Source organism: Salmo salar, chromosome 05 (assembly GCF_965601325.2).
Source record: "Salmo salar chromosome 05, fSalSal1, whole genome shotgun sequence".
Lineage (NCBI taxonomy): Eukaryota > Metazoa > Chordata > Actinopteri > Salmoniformes > Salmonidae > Salmo > Salmo salar.
In genome coordinates, this window is record NC_138295.1 from 60,390,882 (window position 1) to 60,410,748 (window position 19,867).

Sequence of the window (19,867 nt, forward strand, 5' to 3'; positions counted from 1 at the left end):
TTGCGAGTGCGGATGCTTTCAAAGAGCCTTGTTTTGTCCTTGTGTAGCATACTGTAGTAAGAAATGATAAAGGTGATTAGAAATCCTTATGGTGACTGGTAGATTATGAACAAAAATAAGACATTTTGAAGCTTGAATCCTTGTCCTAGCTGACAGTAAGGAGAGGATGTGTTGTCTGCCAACAGTGTGAGACTACAGGTAAAGATGTGTACACTAAAGGGGAGAATGTTCTCTGTCTTTCTCTCTCTCCCTCCATCTCTCTCCTGTCAGTCATTAGAACATGTATAGATGGGAGGAGCCTCGTTGTCGGGCTGGGCACACAGAAAAGCTTTTAATTGGCCCTTGTGCCATGTGCCAGAAATGTGTGTACTCTGTGTGTGTGTCTGTGTGTGTAGGTTTGCACTTGTGTGTGTTTGTGCTTTAGTGCCGTATTCTGACCCCAACCTTGAACATGCCCTCCCCAATTTACTGTGGAATCACTGATAGATATGCAAACGCAAGAGGCAAACCTTTCTCTCTGTATCTTACAGTAAAACAGCTTTAATTTAAAAAAATACATTTAGGACATGATGGGGGGCCATCACCCTCCTATGGAGCCAGTCCATGTGAGAGACTGCCTCACCGTAGGGGTGGGCACAGGGGCGGAGAGGTGTGGTCTGGGAAGACTGGCGCCGTAACCAGTTTGGACTGGTTCGCCAGCCTGTGTGTTTTGATCAAGCCTCACGCTGATTATTTGACTTTGAGGAGTCAAGGCTTTGGCTGCCTTGTTACGGGCTGGCCGTCCAATCAAAGGCTTTGTAACAGCAGAACAGTGAGGGCGGATTGGCAGGGAAATGTTACAGTTAGTAAGTGGCCAATTGCTGATGAGTACTTTAAGCAGAGGGTCGGGAGGTTCTGGTATGTTTGTGAACTGTTAGTACACATTTGATGAAAGTTGATTCATTTAAAATAATCAGCATGTCTTACATTTTAGATACTGCATGAACGTGACCAGACCTCTCTATAGAACTGATACAGTTTACTCACTGTGCACTTAAGTTTGAAAAGGGAAATTAAAGTCTTAATTGTTCTGATTGTTAATAATATTTCTTCCTGATTCTAGGTCAGAATCTGGCCCTTGCGTATCACCTGTGGCACAAGAGGATGGGCAGCCTTAGGGGTTGGTTGTTATCTTTGGTTATCTAGCTGTATGAGTGATGTACATTCTTCATAAAGCTAGATAACCGAAAGTAACAAGAATCCCATTACGCTCCTGAAAGGCATCAAGATCCCCCAACACATATCCCCCATGCCGCACCACCCCATTCTACCATTCACAGCAAAACAAGCAAAAAAATGGCCGACATCATAGGACACGGGAGCAGACGAAAAAGTCAAGTAAGTCGTGTGATGTAATCCAATTGCACAGGTTTATGTGTGTATGTGTACGTGTGTGTGTCTTTTTAACTCAGCTTGACAATTACAACTGTCTGGTCTCTGCTGGCCCTTGTGTGCCGTATTCAAATATATCACAATTGCCTCTGAGAATTTTAGCAGCAGATTTGAGAGTTTGAGTATTTGTTGAGTTTCTTATGAATTTACATCTTTGAGTATTAGAATTTTTGATATTTCCCCCTGAGCCATATAGTTGGGAAAGCCTGATCTCTTTGAGATTGATCTCTAAAAATAATGAGCTATACACATATTTCCTCATATTTGCACATGGCCGGTGGCATTGGTCCCTAGCAGCCCGGTTGGTCCAACAGGATCACTTGTAATCTAATAAGCCCCTGATCCCTCTGTGTGGGGCTGCATGCAGCGGCTTATCCTTACGATCACATGGCCAGCAGTGGTGGGCGGGTCCCAAAGAACCAACAGCAACCTGAATGGTGCTGACTGCGGACTTTGCCGAAGTGGTTAACAAATTGGCCAGTCAGTAGCTGCAAGTAACCATCCTACCGTTGTAGCAATTCTGTACTGGGCTGATGGGGTTTTAGTTAAGGCTGTTTGGAAAACAGGTGAAATGAATAGAAAGTATGGTTGCTGATTATAGCCTCTAATGTCATACGTTATTTGGATTGTGGAAGTTTACAATGGACTTTTTAAGTTAATCCCACGATCATCTCCCCTGCCAGCACATAGTCGAATGGACAGATTTGTTTGAGGCCCGCTTTGTTAAGCTAGATGGTTGTTTATTTGTTTTCTCCCCCTCTTTCTTTCATATCGGAAGGTGTTTGATTTTGCTTTTGTTTGGGTGTTTGATTTGAGGTGACAGTTGGCTTGGTTGTGAATGGGCCATGGCGAAGCCTCCATTGCATGAGGTGCTACCATGTGGAAAGGCCTGATGGATCTTGTTGAATGCCACTGTGTGGGGCTCTGTGGGGGAGTGGTCCGAGGGCAATCAACCAGAAACTGCCCCCAGTGACAGAGCCATGAGAGAGGGAACAATCCGGGCCTCAGCCAATAGTGGGAGTAATTGGTCAATCAGATCTTCACACCTTCAATCAGTCATCAAGGCAATGATGTTGATTTCTTTTCAACTAGAAAAATAATCATGTCGAGTGAGGACTCTAGTATGATTTTTCTGTCTTTCGACCAAATCAGCCTTCCATAGCTTCAAGACATTACAGAGAAATTGGAGAGTAAATTGTATACTATGGCACCAGTATGTTTGAAAAACACGTTATTCATCTGGTGATCAATGGCCTAAACAGGGTTTTAATCACATTTACTCGGCTAAATTTATACATTTGAATTCTGCTTTGATAACAAACACAATACTTACACCAATATGGCACGTCTGACTAGACTGAAACTCCTGTTGGAGCGTCTGTATAGCAACAACACTCACAATGTCAATTTTAGCAGGTTGTGCAGCGGTTCCTGCCTGCTGCATTGCAGGTGCTGAGTGAGACATTTGAGCTCAGGGCTCAGCGAGGGAACGAGAGAGACGAGGGCCTTGACAGGAAGTGACAGGCGGTGATGTCACCTCCTCCGGTGGCACAGTGGTACCTGGCTCTTTGTCTGTTTTCCCTAGCTACTGTCATTACCAACGGAAGAATCCAGGGGAACTGGAACAAGGCCCCAACGACTGTTCTTGGCTGTTATCTGTGGTTGTATAGCTATATACATGCCGTTGTGGCTGTTAATGTGACAAATTGGCCTTTTACAAAGTGTTATGCAAGTAAAATTTGATTGAATGAAAACATTTATGGGTAGAGATTTTAGCAAAGTTAGATTAGCTTTCTGACATCAGTTTGTATTTATTTTTCAGGCAGTAATAACGTTTTTTTTCTCTCCAATTAGCTACAATTTGTACGATAAGCATGAATACTATTTGAAGAGAAGATGATATGAAGTCAGTGACAGACTCCCATAAAGGTGTGTGCACTGGTGCAGCTGTTTTGTTGGTGGCGATAAGGGGGATGACTGTGTGTGGCACAGTCATATCAAAAACAGTCCACACTAGGGACCCGAGAGTATGGTTACAAAATTCCAGGAACTTTCTGGTTGCAGGATGCACGGAGTAAGGGGGGAATAAGCAGGAAATCCAGAATCTTCCAACCAGGATTTCTGGAACACCAGGGAGTTCATTGACAGTTCCTGGAATTTTGCAACCCTACCCCAGAGGAAAGACGGCCTTTGCACTGCCTGCCTGAAAATGGCACAAAAACAGGAGTTCCACAAAACCTCCGAGACTCTACTGTAGCCCTGTCTGGAGTGGAGGGAGGGAAAGAGAGAGGGGGTAAAGAGAAAAGATGGAGGGAGGGAGAGGAGAAAGGAAGGGAGGCAGAGGTAGGGTTTGGTGGATTTGTCTTAGCTTTCAGGCTCTAGGCAAGCAGATTTAGACTCCAAGTGTCAAGTAGAAAAACAGGCGCCCTGGCGGCCCCCCACCAGTAGACTTTACAGTCAATAGAGCTAGTCCACTTGTCACAGGGCGACAATGGGCTCCTTTACCACCCTTTCAGCACCTCCGGGTCCTAGCAGCCAGACGGGTTTCTGAAAAAGGCCCAGTGATTCTTGCCCCCTTTTCTCTGCCTCTTTTTTTTCTCAACAGAACACACCAACAGAGTTGGCTTCACTGCTGGGCTGGTACAGAGGGGCAGACTTTGCCATTTCTAAAGCGGCCCCCGCCTCCCTGTCGCTCAAAGAGAAATTCATGTATTTCAGGCGTTTACAGAAGTCAATGGACCCACCCAGACAAAGGAGATTAAGTTTGGTAACTTAGCAGTAACAGGTGTACTTTGACTTGGTTCGGACCACACCGGAGGTGGGTGCTATTGTTGGACCCGTTGTTCTATTTCCTCCCTGACAGTTTCGACTTGTGTGGAGATAAAGATGGAACTGCTTTACGGCCTTTGACAATCTGCTTTATATGTTTCCTCTTGGAAGTTAGTGCTGGGAGTTTGTTTGGTCTAGATGTCCAAGATCAGTCTCTTATCATTTCTCAGTCTTTGAAAATACTTCTCAGTTTTGCTACAATTCATCATTGATTTGCCAAGAACTCTCCAAAGGGAGACAGGAGTTATGTTTAGATCTCCCTCCACTGTTGCCCCAGGGAGCTAGTGAAGGGTAAACAATCCAAATAGAGAAATATCAGAAGGATTACAGAACACTATACATTCTAGCATTTAGAGCAATGTGCTCAACTGGAAATGTTTTAACATAGGATGCATTTTTACAAAAAAAGCTAATAATATTCTGAATATTTTAACAGTTAGGAAAAAGAGCCTCTCAACAAAAAGAGAAAGATTACATTTTCAGAAGTTGGGCAAGTATTGGACAAACTGAAACAAACTATTTCAGTCTTCAACCAAGCTTTTGGACAGAGCCTGACAGAGCCCCAGTCCACAGAAGGCCATTCTGGTGAAATTACTTGTCAGAACGTCATGTGAAGGGGCTGTTCAGACCGAAGCGGCTTTGGCAGCCATTGTCTTGTTCTCACTCACACACCTTCGAGTCCAGAGTAAGCACACAATTGCATTGTTCCCTGAGCTGTTAATATCAGAGGCTTCACAATGGAGCCCATTCGCCATATTTGCATATGGCACTTTTCCAACAAGGACTCAGAGCGGGCTTGAAAGCCGGCCCACTTTAGTGCCAATGGCAAAAAAATGTCAAGTGCCAATTAGGAGAGGTTTGCCACCATTCAGTGGTACCCCACCCCCTCTTCTACTGCCCCTCCCTTCCTCCTAGCCTACTCTCTCATACTCCCAAGCCCCTTCCCTTCACCCCTATCCCTACTCCCCCATTACAGCCTAAAAAATAGTGTCTCCCTACTGGCACCCTGAAACAAAAGCTGCCTCCTTCCTCAAGCCTGAGAGTGAAAACAGACAGCAGCTCTCTCCTCCCCGATTAGTCTGCTCGTTGGTTCACCAAATGTCATGTATAGGCTAGGCTGGTAGCTAGTTAGTAGATTCCAACCCACATTGGTGGAGTTAGTTTGTAGCTCTTGGGTTACTTGCATGTGTAGCTTGGCCAGAGAATGACATGGAAAAGCACCACTACAATATGTTTGACTAGTTTGAGTTTGTGCTAAAAGAATGCGAAGGCTAACATAATAGCTCCAGCCCCCAACCTCTCATCAACCTCTTCATCAACCTAGCATGTTGATACTGTAGCATTGTTGTCTTTGTTATAATGAAGTTTCACAACATTTGATCTCATACAGCCAACCATCTGTGACTCCAACAGCATATTTCAGACAGCAATCCCCTTCTAGGTCACAGTCTTTCTCCCACTGTATTATATTATATTTTCATATGTGATCACATAACCTTTCATGTGATTTTGGTACAACTTACAGTACATGTGGGGTTATTGCACATTTACATTTTAGTCATTTAGCAGACGCTCTTATCCAGAGCGACTTACAGTAATGAATGCATACATTTCATTTCATGCATTATTTTTGTACTGGCCCCCCGTGGGAATCGAACCCACAACCCTGGCGTTGCACACACCATGCTCTACCAACTGAGCCACAGGGAAGGCCCCAAGGCATATGATTACATAGGTGATGCCCTGCAAACAAAAGGTCCCACAGCCGCAGTGTTTTCAATTGACATATTTGACACAAATGATTACATCGTGTATGTTTATTTATACAGTAATTATTATTTAACATGTCCTCACCTGGGATATGAACTCACAACCTCTTGGTTCACGGCATTATGTACAATCTTCCTTTCTACACCACCATGTCTGTGTCAGTAACTGATTTCACCTCTATTCCTACACTTTGTACTTCAAAGTAAATCTCAGCTTTGTTAATAATACACCATTATATTTATCATAGTGATTCAGGACAAAGTAAATAAATGCCCCACCAACGTTAGACAACTATACAGAAAACCCACAAATTGATGAAATAAGTGAAGGAAATCAATGATGAGATAATAGTCAGATTAATTTAGAACTAAAATAGCAGTGCAGATGGCACTTTTTTGCTAATTGCAGAGATGCATTGTAGGTAATTAATCTGTAGAGGACTTCTGAGAATACTACAGACTTTGTGACACAGCAGAAAGATCAGCGTACTCCAAATATAGAGAGTGTGATTTCAAATCCCAGGTATGTCATCAAATGTCATCATATTGATTAAATGTACAGTATTACACTATTTTAGCTGAACAGCGTACCGTTTACCTTAAATCTCCAATACCATTTCATTACTTCCTTTACAAAAAAAGCAGGAAAAGAGACAAGTGTGGTTAGTTGTTCACGTTAAACCATATGTTCACATGTATTACATTTACACCACCTTTTCACATGTGTGGAGAATAACAGGTTTTCACCTCACGTGAATTGTAATAAAAGCAACGTGTGAAATTTGCAGTTTCACATGTGAAAAACGTTTAAAAAATTTGCATCCCCATGTTGTCACATTTCTTTCACGAGATCATGTTTTCACGTGTGCTCAAATGTTTTCACATGTGTAGTTTCATGGTATCACATGTTGCTTTTACATGTTATCACATTAACTTCACATAAGATCACGTGATCACGTGAAATTCCTGTGTTTTTTCAATAAAGGAGCTCAAGTCCTTGTTGCGTCCTTGAATGAAAGTGAAGACATTGTGGAACTGCTGAAAAGCCTGTTAGCTGGAGCAATCTCCTTGCTTGCTATTGCAGATGATGTGAGTCTGAACTTAACTTCATGTGAAACTTGTATGATATCAAGTATGATGTTAAAATACAGTGCAGTCAGAAAAAAGCTAAGTTATCGTCATAATACAAAAGGCAATCTTGTTTGTCCAATTTGGGCCACCGTTGTTCCTCCACATACCATTTACCTGACTTACCGCCTCCTGCCACTCAAAAGGATTTTCCCCCTGTTCTATTTCTCTTTCATTCTTTCATTCAATCTCTGTGTCAATTTTCTTTCTTCCCAGGCTTGATTCTCAGATGGTTGGATCTGATTTGCATGCATTTGCATAATAAAAGTCATTTGCATGCTCAGGGGCAGACTGTACCATGAGAAAAGACATGTGTGGGTGCGTGTGTATACGTACATATGTATGTATGTGTATCTCGGCTGGTTAAACCACATACTCACATTTTCTCTTTTTACCTATTCTTATTTTTTGTGCAGACTACCAACACCACCGTGACAGAATGCTGGCAAAATGAGGCTGAAAAACAGGGAGAGGAAGAGAGGTTGCTGTTGACTCTGCCTCCCTCTTCTCGCCCTCCTCCGTATCGCCTCTCCCCTTCTCCCCTCCCTCGCTTCATCCTCAGCTGCCTTCCCCATTCTCCTGTACCGCGAGACGTAGCCCACGCCACCATCTTAGGACGACGCACGCTGGCATGAAATGGAAGTGAGGATCAGAGAGAGCAGGTAACAATAACAGCCCTGTTCCCGCCATGCTGCATCACGCCTCCATAACACCACCACCGCCACCATCACCCCATCCTTTCCTCCTCCTCCGGACCCTCCCTTCTCTCTCGCTCCCTCCCTCTGCCAGGCTGGCCTTGCCTTTAAGCAACTCAGATGTGTTTGCTAATTGCAGAAATCACGGGACGCGTTGATGGGGGGGGGGGGGGGGGGGGGCAGGCTGGGGTTTTTGTGTGTGTGCTTGCATTAAATCACTTCTTGCTCTCGCTCTCTCTCAGGGGGCATTCAGTGGGCATCTGTGCTCTGAGCAGCCCAGTTTTCTTCCCGTTTGGGAATTGTTGTGCCATCCTCTTCACACACATGCCCGACATGGCGACGGCTGCCATTTTGGTTGAAGGTTGAAATACGCGGGCCGTATTCCCTGGTCAGAATAACTGAGACATGAATGTTCCACATTTAGCATATTACACAAGATAGTTACACCCAGAGACTATTAACAAATATTAGCTAGGGCTATATTATATCATCATCACTATTCTTATTATCAATAGTAATCAAAGAGACGGTACGCTTTTTGCAATATTTATTTTCACCAAGTCTTATCATTCCGTTTTTGTAATGAATGATCCTAATTTGCTGACATGTAAACATTTACGCTAATGACTGTTTAGTTAAAAATTCTAAAAGCAGTTCAGAGCATATCTTTAAAGGAGAAAACTGTGACGCCCATGAGCCAGCTGGTGCTACTCAGACAGAGACTGCAGTACAACACCAACACAGAGAGAAAGGGACCAGGAGAGAGTGAGTGTGGTTGAGAGACGGAGAGAGGGAGCGAGAGAGGCAGAAGCCGAATGAGAGTATGATAGCGAGGTCTCAGTAGAGGAAAGCTGTCTTTGTGTTGGTGGGTGAGGTTTTGGGGGAGCTGGTGCTGAGACAAGTCGTGTATTGTTCTCCTAAGCAAGCTTGTTGTAGCGACTCCTTTATTCCGAGCAGGGAGCTGCAAGTTTAAAAACCGCTTAATAACCAAAACACCAATTAGAGTCGGCTGGGCCCGATTAAATAAGGCAGCCGGTAAACAATGTGTGCCATTGTCCGTGCCGCACGGAGAGAACTCCCTTTGTTTGTGTCTGCATACTGGAGGTCGAGACAGTGCTATCGCTAAGATACTGTACGGTGCCAGAGCATTGCTAATGGATAGGCTAGTGAGTTACTACCCATGCATATGGACGGTGAAACACTAGAGTGCTATTAAGTCTGTCTCTTCGCCAATCCCACCAAGGTATTCCGCTGCATGAGGTCTACAGAGACATTGCTGTTAGGACTAGACATAATGAATTTATTAAGGATATTCAAATAAACTATAGCAGCTGATTAAGCCAAATGTGGAGATAGAAAAAAATCCTGACAAAACCAACAACATTCAAAGTTTCTATGTTGGGGAGCCAGTCTAACAAAACATCGCATGAGAGCCTTAGTAGTAACAGTGTCTAATCTAATGCAAAGCCACTAATCACGGGCAGTCTCTGTAAACAGGTGGTAGATTGAGCAGGGGCCAGGGCCATTCTCAATTTACTGTGTAAATTATGCAGAGCCCAAAACAATACAAACAGTAGACAGTAGAGTGGCTGGCGTTGGGTAATGAGATGATGTGTGGCCTGTGCGAGCTGGGAGCGAGGCGAGTTGAGGGGGTGGGTGGGCAGAGTCAGCAGCTTGCGTCTGAGTGTCCGGGTCTGGAGGGCTGGAGTTTGGGCAGGGGGCAGACACTGTCCCGTCTGCACACACCCCTCCTGCCTAGACTAGGGGGTGGGGGGAGGCAGCTGGGACCTGGAGCACCCTCCCCCATAGCTCCAGCGAAAGCTCCAGTCTTGGGAACTTCTGTGGCAGGCAGAGGTCCCCCCAATATTGGCACGTAGGGGCCCCCTAAAGTCTGTCTGTGTCTGTGGCTCCCACTCACCCCCTCCCTCCTGTCTCCCCACAGCTCCCCAAGCCCACACCTCCCTCCCAACTCCCTGCCTCTCTCCCCAATGTGACGCTGGGGGCCTGGGAAGGACTTGAAGTTCACGGCCAGACCTCCTATTGAGCTGACAGGCTGACTGTTTGCTCAATTCGACTCCCTATTCAAGACTGAGCTAGAGGGGGAGTTTAAGGGGAGTACTGTGGGGGTGTTGGTGGGGGGGGGGACACCACAGAGCTGTGACTATTCATTCAGAGGGAGCGACAAGTGAATGGAGAGAGAGGAAAGGCCAGGAAGAAGATAAAGGGTAGAAGGGAGGGGAGAATAGACAGGGTGCATAAATAGGAGTGAGGATTCCATGCACAAAGTTTGCTCTGAGCAGTGTGTGCCCCCTCTCACACTCCCTTAGACTCTTAATTACCAGCGTCCTCCACTCTACTCTCTCCCCCTCTTTCTCTTTCTCCCCCCCTCTCACAATCATTCTCATCGTCCTGTATGTCCCCCTGTCCCCCTGGTTTTATTGGCCCACATGCTGGGGTTGTAAATTTACCATTAACTAGCTCATTCACCGTAGGCCACTCAACAAAAACAAGACCATGCTTCCCAATAACTCAAACCGACACCAATACCCTAAACCCCTTTTGTGACACCCCTTCTGTCTCATTTTGCGTTTCATTGGAAATGTCCTTCCTTTACTTGTAGTTAGCCCATTGACATACAGTACATATTAAACTGCTATCGAGATGCTATCTGGCATGGCTAACATGATTCTGGGTAATAGCTAATATGGCTAACATGATTCTAGCTAATAGCTAATATGGCTAACATGATGCTAGCTAGTCAGCATGCTGGCTCTACCCATTGTAGTTATGAAACCAGACAACCACAAACATCATGGCTGGTTCTCTATGTACTCTATGACCCTTGGGTAAGATTTTAAGTTGCTTGTCTGAGTGGCTCTAAAATAAAAGGGCCCCCAGCTCTCAGAAGTCCCTCAGTCTCAGCTCCTACAGCTTAGGGTGTGTCACATGCTTCCTCTTTGCATTATGGCCCCTTAGCGTACCAGGCTCCCGGCAGTGCCTTTCAACTTCACCCTCAATCCCCTTGGCTAGCTGGCAGTCTGCGCCCAGCACACAGAGCAGGGCTTACCTCAGCTAAAACCAGACCAGGCGCACCTAAGGCCACAACGGGTTTTTGCTATATGAAAGAGACTGGCCGTTCACTCGAAAATATTTTAACACATAATGTACTGGCTTTATTTTGAATTTGTTTTATATATGGTGGTGTTTTAACCAGTGGTTGGAACCGGTTCAGGGAACAGAACCGAAAACCAGAAAATGACAAAATATGTCAAGGATCTCTAGTGTTCCGGAACAGAACCGTTTTTTTCAAATCTTGAGAACTGGTTAATAATGTTATTTTTTGTTCCAAAAATATTCCTAATATCTCGTATATAATTCTGCAATTCAGTGAAGTTTTGATGCTAGTAATAGCCTATACACACTCCCAATTCATGTCATGATGCTCAGTGCTTCAAACCATGTTCCTCCATGTCCACCGCTTTCTCTCGCTCTCTCCCCACCCGTGAAACTTCAGTCGCATCATCTCTGACCAATTAAACATGCAAACAACTAGCCTACCTGTTCCATAGCAAGATGCTCTATCCGTGCTAATTGGTGAGGTAAAATAATAAGCTAAATATAAAAACGATGTCGATTTCACAGGTAAAAAAATGGGGGGAAAAAGGAAGTATATGAACCACTGCTTTTTTCTTCTTCAACCCGGTTCAGAACTTTATTATGCTGGCCGGAACACTGGAACGGAACAAAAAATATAGGGGTTCTGTTCGGGAACGATTGGAAAATAATTTTGGTTCCAACCCCTGCTTCTAACATACATTTTTTCCCCCCTCCAGGCAAATAATGGTCCAGAACACTGATAGAGGGCAGAAAAAACAGCGAGCAGTAATCCATTGGGAGAAGAAAAGTTGCCCACAAACTACCAACCCATCCCTAGTATTTGCAATGGAACAGGCCCATTACAACAATGTTTGTCCACTATACTCCGACTTGTACCCCAACATTTGAGCATCAGAGCACTTTAGCTGCCTCTGACGTGTGGTTGGACCTCCGGCCTGGGTTTTGTTATCCAGCAAGGAACAATCTGGATTGGTTTTGTTTCCTTTCTTAAGCCAATAAGAAAGTGGGTTGGTGGCGTGGAAAACAAGAGCAAATATCTCAGGATCCAAGATAAACAGAGAAGCAGGGATTCTTGGATACACTGTGCTATGAATGAGATACATTACATGTGCTGTGTTCCTACAGTATTTGCTTGCAGCCTCAATGACATCTACACAAAACATTAAGAACACCTGCTCTTTCCATGACAGACTGACCAGGTGAATCCAGGTGAAAGCTATGATCCCTTATTGATGTCACTTGTTAAATCCACTTCAATCTGTGTAGATGAAGGGAAGGAGACAGGTTAAAGAAGGATTTTTAAGCCTTGAGACAATTGAGACATGGATTGTGTGTGTGCCATTCAGAGCGTGAATGGGCAAGACAAAAAAATGTAAGTGCCTTTGAACGGGGTATGGTAGTAGGTGCCAGGCACACCGGTTTGTGTCAAGAACTGCAACACTGCTGGGTTTTTCACACTTAACAGTTTCCCGTGTGTATCAAGAATGGTCCACCAGCCAAAGGACATCCAGCCAACTTGACACAACTGTGGGAAGTATTGGAGTCAACATAGGCCAGCGTCCTTGTTGAACGCTTTTTGACACCTTGTAGAGTCCAGGCCCCAACGAGTTGAGGCTGCAACTCAATAGTAGGAAGGTGTCCTTAAATGTTTTGTACACTCAGTGTATGTACATGTGAGGAAATGTTCATTGCAATACAGATTCTTAAGTGCAAACATTTATATAATAGCATAGAGCACTTTACTACTACTACTACTACTACTACTACTACTTTAATTTAAAGTAAATAACAATGTATGAATGGAGTCCATGGTGTTGCATGGGAATGTTGTATAACAAGCTGTATAAATAACATAGACCTACCTAGATCATAATGGTTAGAATTTTAGCCCATTTTTATGTTTATGTTTTATTATTTACTAGTTGCTATGACAGACAGATACATGAATGTGAGACCCACGGCAGCAGTGAAGAATACTGCACTGCGATTAGACGGCTCCGTGTGTCATATGACACACAAGTGAATGGGAGAGCTGTTGTCTTTATACTCTATGCAACTGTTTTTGGTCTGCTACCAAATATATTGGGCAAGCCGCCAACTGGATTATTTTTGGGCGAACAATCTCATGAAATATTATGCTGTTTATTCAGTTCTCTCTCACAGTGTAGGTTTTTTGTGTCTGTCTGTCTGTCTGTCTGTCTGTCTGTCTGTCTGTCTGTCTGTCTGTCTGTCTGTCTGTCTGTCTGTCTGTCTGTCTGTCTGTCTGTCTGTCTGTCTGTCTGTCTGTCTGTCTGTCTGTCTGTGTGTCTGTCTGTGTGTCTGTGTGCTTGTGCGTGTGCGTGTGTGAAAGCGAGAGAGAGACAGAGAAAGTTAGACATTACAGATGAACATAACACATTTGATTTATAAAACAAATTGTGGAGAGACATTTTAGTTTTAATTTTTCAATAACAGAATTCAATATGCTGGCCCTAAGCCTCTGCCAATGCGAATCAGTGTAGGAATTACACATTTATAGGGAGTAAGCTAGGCTGCACGGGCAGAACATACTAAACCACTAAAGCTTTCCAAGTAGGCTTTGAATGCAGTAGCCTGGCTTTCCCTAGCAAACCACATCAGCGTAATACAAGGTACTTCAGAGTAAGACATGATAAATACAGAGATTTCAAAGGCTTTCTTCATTTCCTGTCCGAGACATTATCGCATACACTCACACACACACACACACACACACAATACACATGCGAGCAAATGCATTAATGCAAGCACTATCATAGACTAGTTTGTTTTATATACATTTTCAGAAAGTGGCACATTTTTATTCCAATTGATAATCTATGCAAATATTTGAAGTATTTATTTTAACAATCTATTCAGTGCTTGTACAATTGAGTTGAAGGAGACTATCTTGGTCTGAATTTGTAAATGTATTATTTTGATAATCACAATGCTATATTATTACTTATCTGCCTGGATAAGCTTGAAATTGAACAACATTTTTAGTCCATAACTAAAAGTCCCTTTAGGGATGGCTAAAACCAGTCTATTCGCATACATTCAACAAAGTGTGGTCGCTGAAGTTATTCAATAATTCTATGTTTCTTGTTTTGTTTTGCACCAAGATGAAACGTCTATTCAGATATTTTAAAGCAACCGATGTTGTTTGTGTTATGCAATCTAATATGTATTATGTAATGCTAGAATGCACTGAATGAACCACATGTGCCTTTGTATGAAAAACAAACTGTCTTGTCATGGATTAGTAATAAAAGTTTACATTGAAAACAAACAGAAAACAACAGTTTTGTTCTATTTCTGTCTATCGTCATGAATCTATTGGCATGTAAGAAGAGAAGGTGGAAGACCCCCCCAAAAATCACTGACAGTATATCACAAGACATACTAGCCCTACTTTGAAGCTGTTAGCAGATTTACTGTTAACTCAGAGCCAGGACTGGAAGAATCTATTGCCAAATTCCACAGGACTAAGGATCTTACACGTTTAGTGTTGAGCTACTTGAGATCATAATAATTGTGATAAAAAGTAAAATCTAAAAAGTAAAATTCCAATTCAATACATAATTGAGATGGATTTTTTTTATAAACGCAATCCACAATTGCTCTCATTTATTTTTATTTTACTCAACACAAAGAACTCAAGGGCACTCCCAAAAAAACCTCAATACACACAGGCACGCGCGCACACGCGCACACACACAACCCTACTCAGGTGTGTAGTCCTCTGTGTACTGCATGTCACAGTGTACCGTCCCCCTGTGATGTCTGACACCACATATGGCAAATGTGCCAACACCGGCATATGGGCCCTCACAAGTCACTACCATTGTCATGTTAAAGAGTCTGCTGACCCTAGTGTATAGGACTGTAAATATACTGTAAAACAAATGAAATGCAACCCTAACAGCATAGGTTTATGAAGCAGTTGTTTTCATTTCATGAATCTTTGTGCAATTTAATGTAAACATTTTAATGCTGCAATCATGCCGATACAGGATTTTGATATCCACATTGGATTGTGTTGGAGTTCTAGAAGAAACTCTACTGTTTTGTATAGCTATGGCCAGCAGAAAGCAATTGGCTGTACAAATAAACATCCACTCCATGCAAATATTATAGTGCCCTTATTAACTGGGCCAGGTTGCTAATACATTATGTTCCAGGCGTTAACGTCCAGTCTTTTGTGACATCTCCCCTCGCCCTCCATGTTTCTTGGTGGTGTTATCGTTCTCATAATCTAATTCACTGGTTTTTGTCAACCTGCCAAGAGACAAGTTGCATTTGCTGAGCGCTATAGGCTTTAATGAACTGAGCGGGGATGTTAAGCACATTTGAGCAACGCTAGCTACACAACGGAACTGTTGTCAGACTGATGGTGGATTATGCTCTGAGCTAGCTGCTGCTTGGACTCACAGGTTGGTCAGGGTCAGGTCCAGGGTAAAGTCACCCAGCTCGTCTGTGAAACGCTCCTGCTACTCGCCAAGATACCACCGGCTTCTTTTGTAGCCCCGTCATCCATTGGCATCACGTCAACAAGGGGGAGCCATGGAAAATAGAGGAAGAATTCAATGTTCTATAATCATATGGGCTACAAATCGTATTGGCTCTGTGAGCTTCATTTTACGATGCACAATGTTGATTTGCAATACTTGAGGTCACTTGCCACTTTATTGACTGATAATGTGAACGCTTCAAACAAAGGATTAGCATACGCAAATAAGGAGTTGCTATAGTTAGTTAACATTTAGAGGGTGTAGCCTTCTTTCGGGAGAACGTCTACGTCTAACATGAGAGCGATGTATGAATACAGACTCTTAGGCATTCCAAGATGGCGGCAACGGTCTGTCAACGTAGCTTTAACCTGATACGTAAAATGGAAGATTTACATTTCTGACCATAGCTGTTTGATGGACAGTGGCACCAGGGCCAGTGCCAAGGGAGTACAGAGGAGAAAATGGCGTGTTTTGGTAGTTGTCCAAGGGGCAGGAATTCGGGTGCTGCTCCTTTCATAGGTTCCTCAGCATCATCATTACCATGCAGGAATGTGCCCCTAGGAGTCCATTCTGTGTGGTTTTAGAGGGAAACGCATTCTCAACCCATCACTATGGACCGAGGATGCGTGTCCTTGGATCCAACTGTGGTCAGTGCCAAGTATAAGCAATCACCCTGTTCAAATCATTTGGACCTCTTTTTAAGCGTTTGTTTGTCCATAGTTTGCTGCTTTTGCCATCTTTCGTGGCACGGCCATTCCATGCAGTGAACAAAAAGACAGTGGCCAGAGGTGCATGCTAAAAATATGATAAATATGTAATCAACATAAAAATGTTATCAACAGAAAAACGTAATAAAGTAACAAAGCACTGGGCTGAAATATCAGTGGATCAAGTGAAACGCATTGATCACTGATCAATTGTGGCCACTGCCTTCGGTGTTTTTGGGTGCATCAAGTGAATCCTGTCCTGGAATGTCAACCAGTGTGGTCAGAGCTGGCGAATGGAGGCAATAAGCAATGTGAGTAATGTCTTCTCTTTCACAGCCTCTCAACCCCCTGCATCCTCCTCAACCGCCAAAACGTCCCTCCAAACTTTATGGTGATGTCATTCAAATGCAAAAGAGGTTTGCTTTCAGTGAGTGAGTGAGTGAATGAATGAGTGTGTGCATTCACATGTTACTCGAGTGGTCGATTCCATTACTTGAAGGACCATTACACTTGCCTGTCACTAACCAAAAGACCTGAGAAAAGTGTGTAGACCTAAATCACCCTCCTCCTACCATCCCCCACATCCACTTACTCATCCTCGCTATGAAGTTATTTTAGCACAAACCTTGTTTGGATCCTCTTAAAATATTACTTATACATGAACACTCAAAAAACTCTCAACAGGACACATAGGATTGTTGAGGCTAACTAAGTATAGCCTACCATAACTATTTAACAAGAGGGATCTAGTTTACTTCTGTCCTTAATTATAACAATAGCATTTGTAAAGTGAATTGGTGGAAGGTCAAATGCAATCAAGGAAACTCAAAAGGTTGGTTATACAATCTCGTAAAATTAAATGGCATTCGGCCATGTTTGCTCAGTTCAAGCACTCAACTTTTAATTGGTGTGGTCGAGGGGGGGTTTAAATATCACTGAGGGGATTAGGTTAACTAAATAACTATCACAAATCAACATTGCTGTTGTTGAAAGGGTCTTGACGGTCTTGATCTCTCCTTGATTGACAGAAATCCTATCATCTTGTATTTGGTTTCGACCTACATCAACTCTGCATCCACTCCAATCGCAGCTTCTCTTTAACATAGAATATTTTTGAGTCAGATGTTGAAACCATAAAGTAAGTTAGTTATGGAGAATTATATTAAACAGTGCTGATTGGATTTGATTGTTGTTTGAATACCAATCAATCCCATTAGAGAATGGATCAAATCTGACACTTTCGACAGATTCTGAAACGTGTGTCTGGTGTCTTATCATGGGAAGGCAGAAAGCTAGTGGAGCTTCTCCCTTAATCCCTTAAAAACAAAATAATAAATCTGAGATCTAGTGTGTGGGAACAGAACCCTTGGGTCACATTAGCATACACACACAGTGGCGTTGGATGGGACCAGAAGGGTGTCCCGAAAGCAGCCGTGGAAGGTCTGAGGAAGGCCCCTCTAATAGGCGGAGGAGGCTAGAGAAGAGAGGGGCTGGGGGGTGCGAAGAGAGGCGCGATAAGTTAATGCAGACAGTTCAACAAAGGCATCCACCGCCATCGGGGCAGAGAGGAGTACGGGAAAAGAGCCGGGGTTAAGGGGAACTCAGGGGGGTTCAAGTTCAAGGCAACTGTCACTGTCTGCATTTTAACCGCCATACCACACCCACCCAGTTCTTCTACTCCCATTGGTACCCCCATTCTCTCCTCTTCCCAACATTAAATCTGAGGCTAAACACAAATTCCATTTTGTCTCACTACTGCCCTATCGGCAGAATAGAGGTGGAAGTAAAACAATGCATCGTTTCAGGATTCGTCTGGGTGACTCTTATGGTAATGTGTGTGATTTTGAACTTCTAGTGGCTTCCATGGGAGAGTGGGAAGGGATTATTGTGCGTTTTGGTAAGGTGGGTGGTATTTTACTGGCAAGAAAAGGAAATGTTCAGTGACTTATGCAGGATATGTGTTTACGAGTCAGAGGTTGTACCATTACACTCTATAAGGGAAGGGTCTTCATAGAGCTGATGGTCGTTGTGGTAACCTGCGCTCTTATCCTGATTTGGTTGTTCATTTTGAGAGGCTAAGTAATTATGTAAACCTATGCAACACAGGCAGATATTTACCATAGTCAGCTACACAGCCAAATAGTGGCCATTTTAAAGCAGACACATTTTTTGAAAATAAAGGAATCTAGATATACAAAGCAGTAAATCAAACAGTCAGATAATGCCATAGGATAGTGACATAGCCTATTTCGTTTTTAAATTGTTGATATTTGCATATAAGATTGTCAATTTTACCATTCTGTTTCCGCAATGTTTCCATTGAGGCATTGCCACACTGAATGACAGACAATAGTCTCTCTAGGACTCTACATTAGGCTCAGTTAATCCACTATGGAATTACATCAATACTGACTAATCTTGACCAGAGCAAAAGTTCAAGTCCACTTAATGAACTGGAATCCCACGTGTGCTTTCAGATGGCGTCGCCTCCATTGAGAAAGAGCATATGTTTGTTTGCTTGTGACCAGACTTGGGTTTGGGGGCACCCTGACCACCACCCCATAAAGAGAACATCATCACTGCCCTCTTGTCACCTCTTAACCCGGGGCTACAATGGAAGGTCAATTGAGCGGAACTTTGCATACCCTTGTCTTTGTGATTGTCTCAAACGCCCATTCGACCGCAAGGTGTCCACAAGCTGACCCCCTAACCCCATGGCTTACTGGCCACACATTAACCAATCAGAACTGGCTGTACCCTGTCTAAGAACTCTGAATGGTCCCCAAGGAGAGAGAAGTGTGTTTCTAAGGATAAAACAAGTATTATATAAACAGTGCCTTCAGAAAGTATTCATACCCCACGACTTATTCCACATTTAGTTGTGTTAGAGCCTGAATTCAAAATGAATAAAAAAATCACCGATCTACACACAATGCCCCATAATGACAATGTGAAAACGTTTTAGGAACATTTAGAAAATTTATTGAAAATGAAATACAGACATGTCTAATTTACATAAGTATTCACACCCCAATACAGTTGAAGTCTGAATTTTACATACACCTTAGCCAAATACATTTAAACTCAGTTTTTCACAATTCCTGACATTTAATCCAGGTAAAATTCCCAGTCTTAGGTCAGTTAGGATCACCACTTTATTTTAAGAATGTGAAATGTCAGAATAATAGTAGAGAGAATGATTTATTTCAGGTTTTATTTCTTTCATCACATTCCCAGTGGGTCAGAAGTTTACATACACTCAATTAGTATTTGGTAGCATTGCCTTTAAATTGTTTAACTTGGGTCAAATGCTTCAGGTGGCCTTCTACAAGCGTCCCACAATAAGTTGGGTGAATTTTGGCCCATTCCTCCTGACAGAGCTGGTGTAACGGAGTCAGGTTTGTAGGACTCCTTGCTTGCACATGCTTTTTCAGTTCTGTCCACAAATGTTCTATAGGATTGAGGTCAGGGCTTTGTGATGGCCACTCCAATACCTTGACTTTGTTGTCCTTTAGCCATTTTGCCACAACTTTGGAAGTATATTTGGGGTCATTGTCCATTTGTCCATGTCTTGAGATGTTGCTTCAATATATCCACATCATTTTCCTCCCTCATGATACCATCTATTTTGTGAAGTGTACCAGTCCCTCCTGCAGCAAAGCTCCCCTACAACATGATGC

At 43.2% G+C, this 19,867-nt stretch overlaps 1 long non-coding RNA gene across 1 annotated transcript; it reads left to right on the top strand.

The window, feature by feature from the left end:
- Nucleotides 1-1,125: 1,125 nt before the first annotated feature.
- Nucleotides 1,126-14,265, top strand: LOC106605318 (uncharacterized). Its single transcript, XR_001328829.3, has 3 exons — nucleotides 1,126-1,377; nucleotides 7,574-7,819; nucleotides 11,686-14,265. It is a non-coding gene; the product is annotated as an uncharacterized LOC106605318 (long non-coding RNA).
- Nucleotides 14,266-19,867: the final 5,602 nt, after the last annotated feature.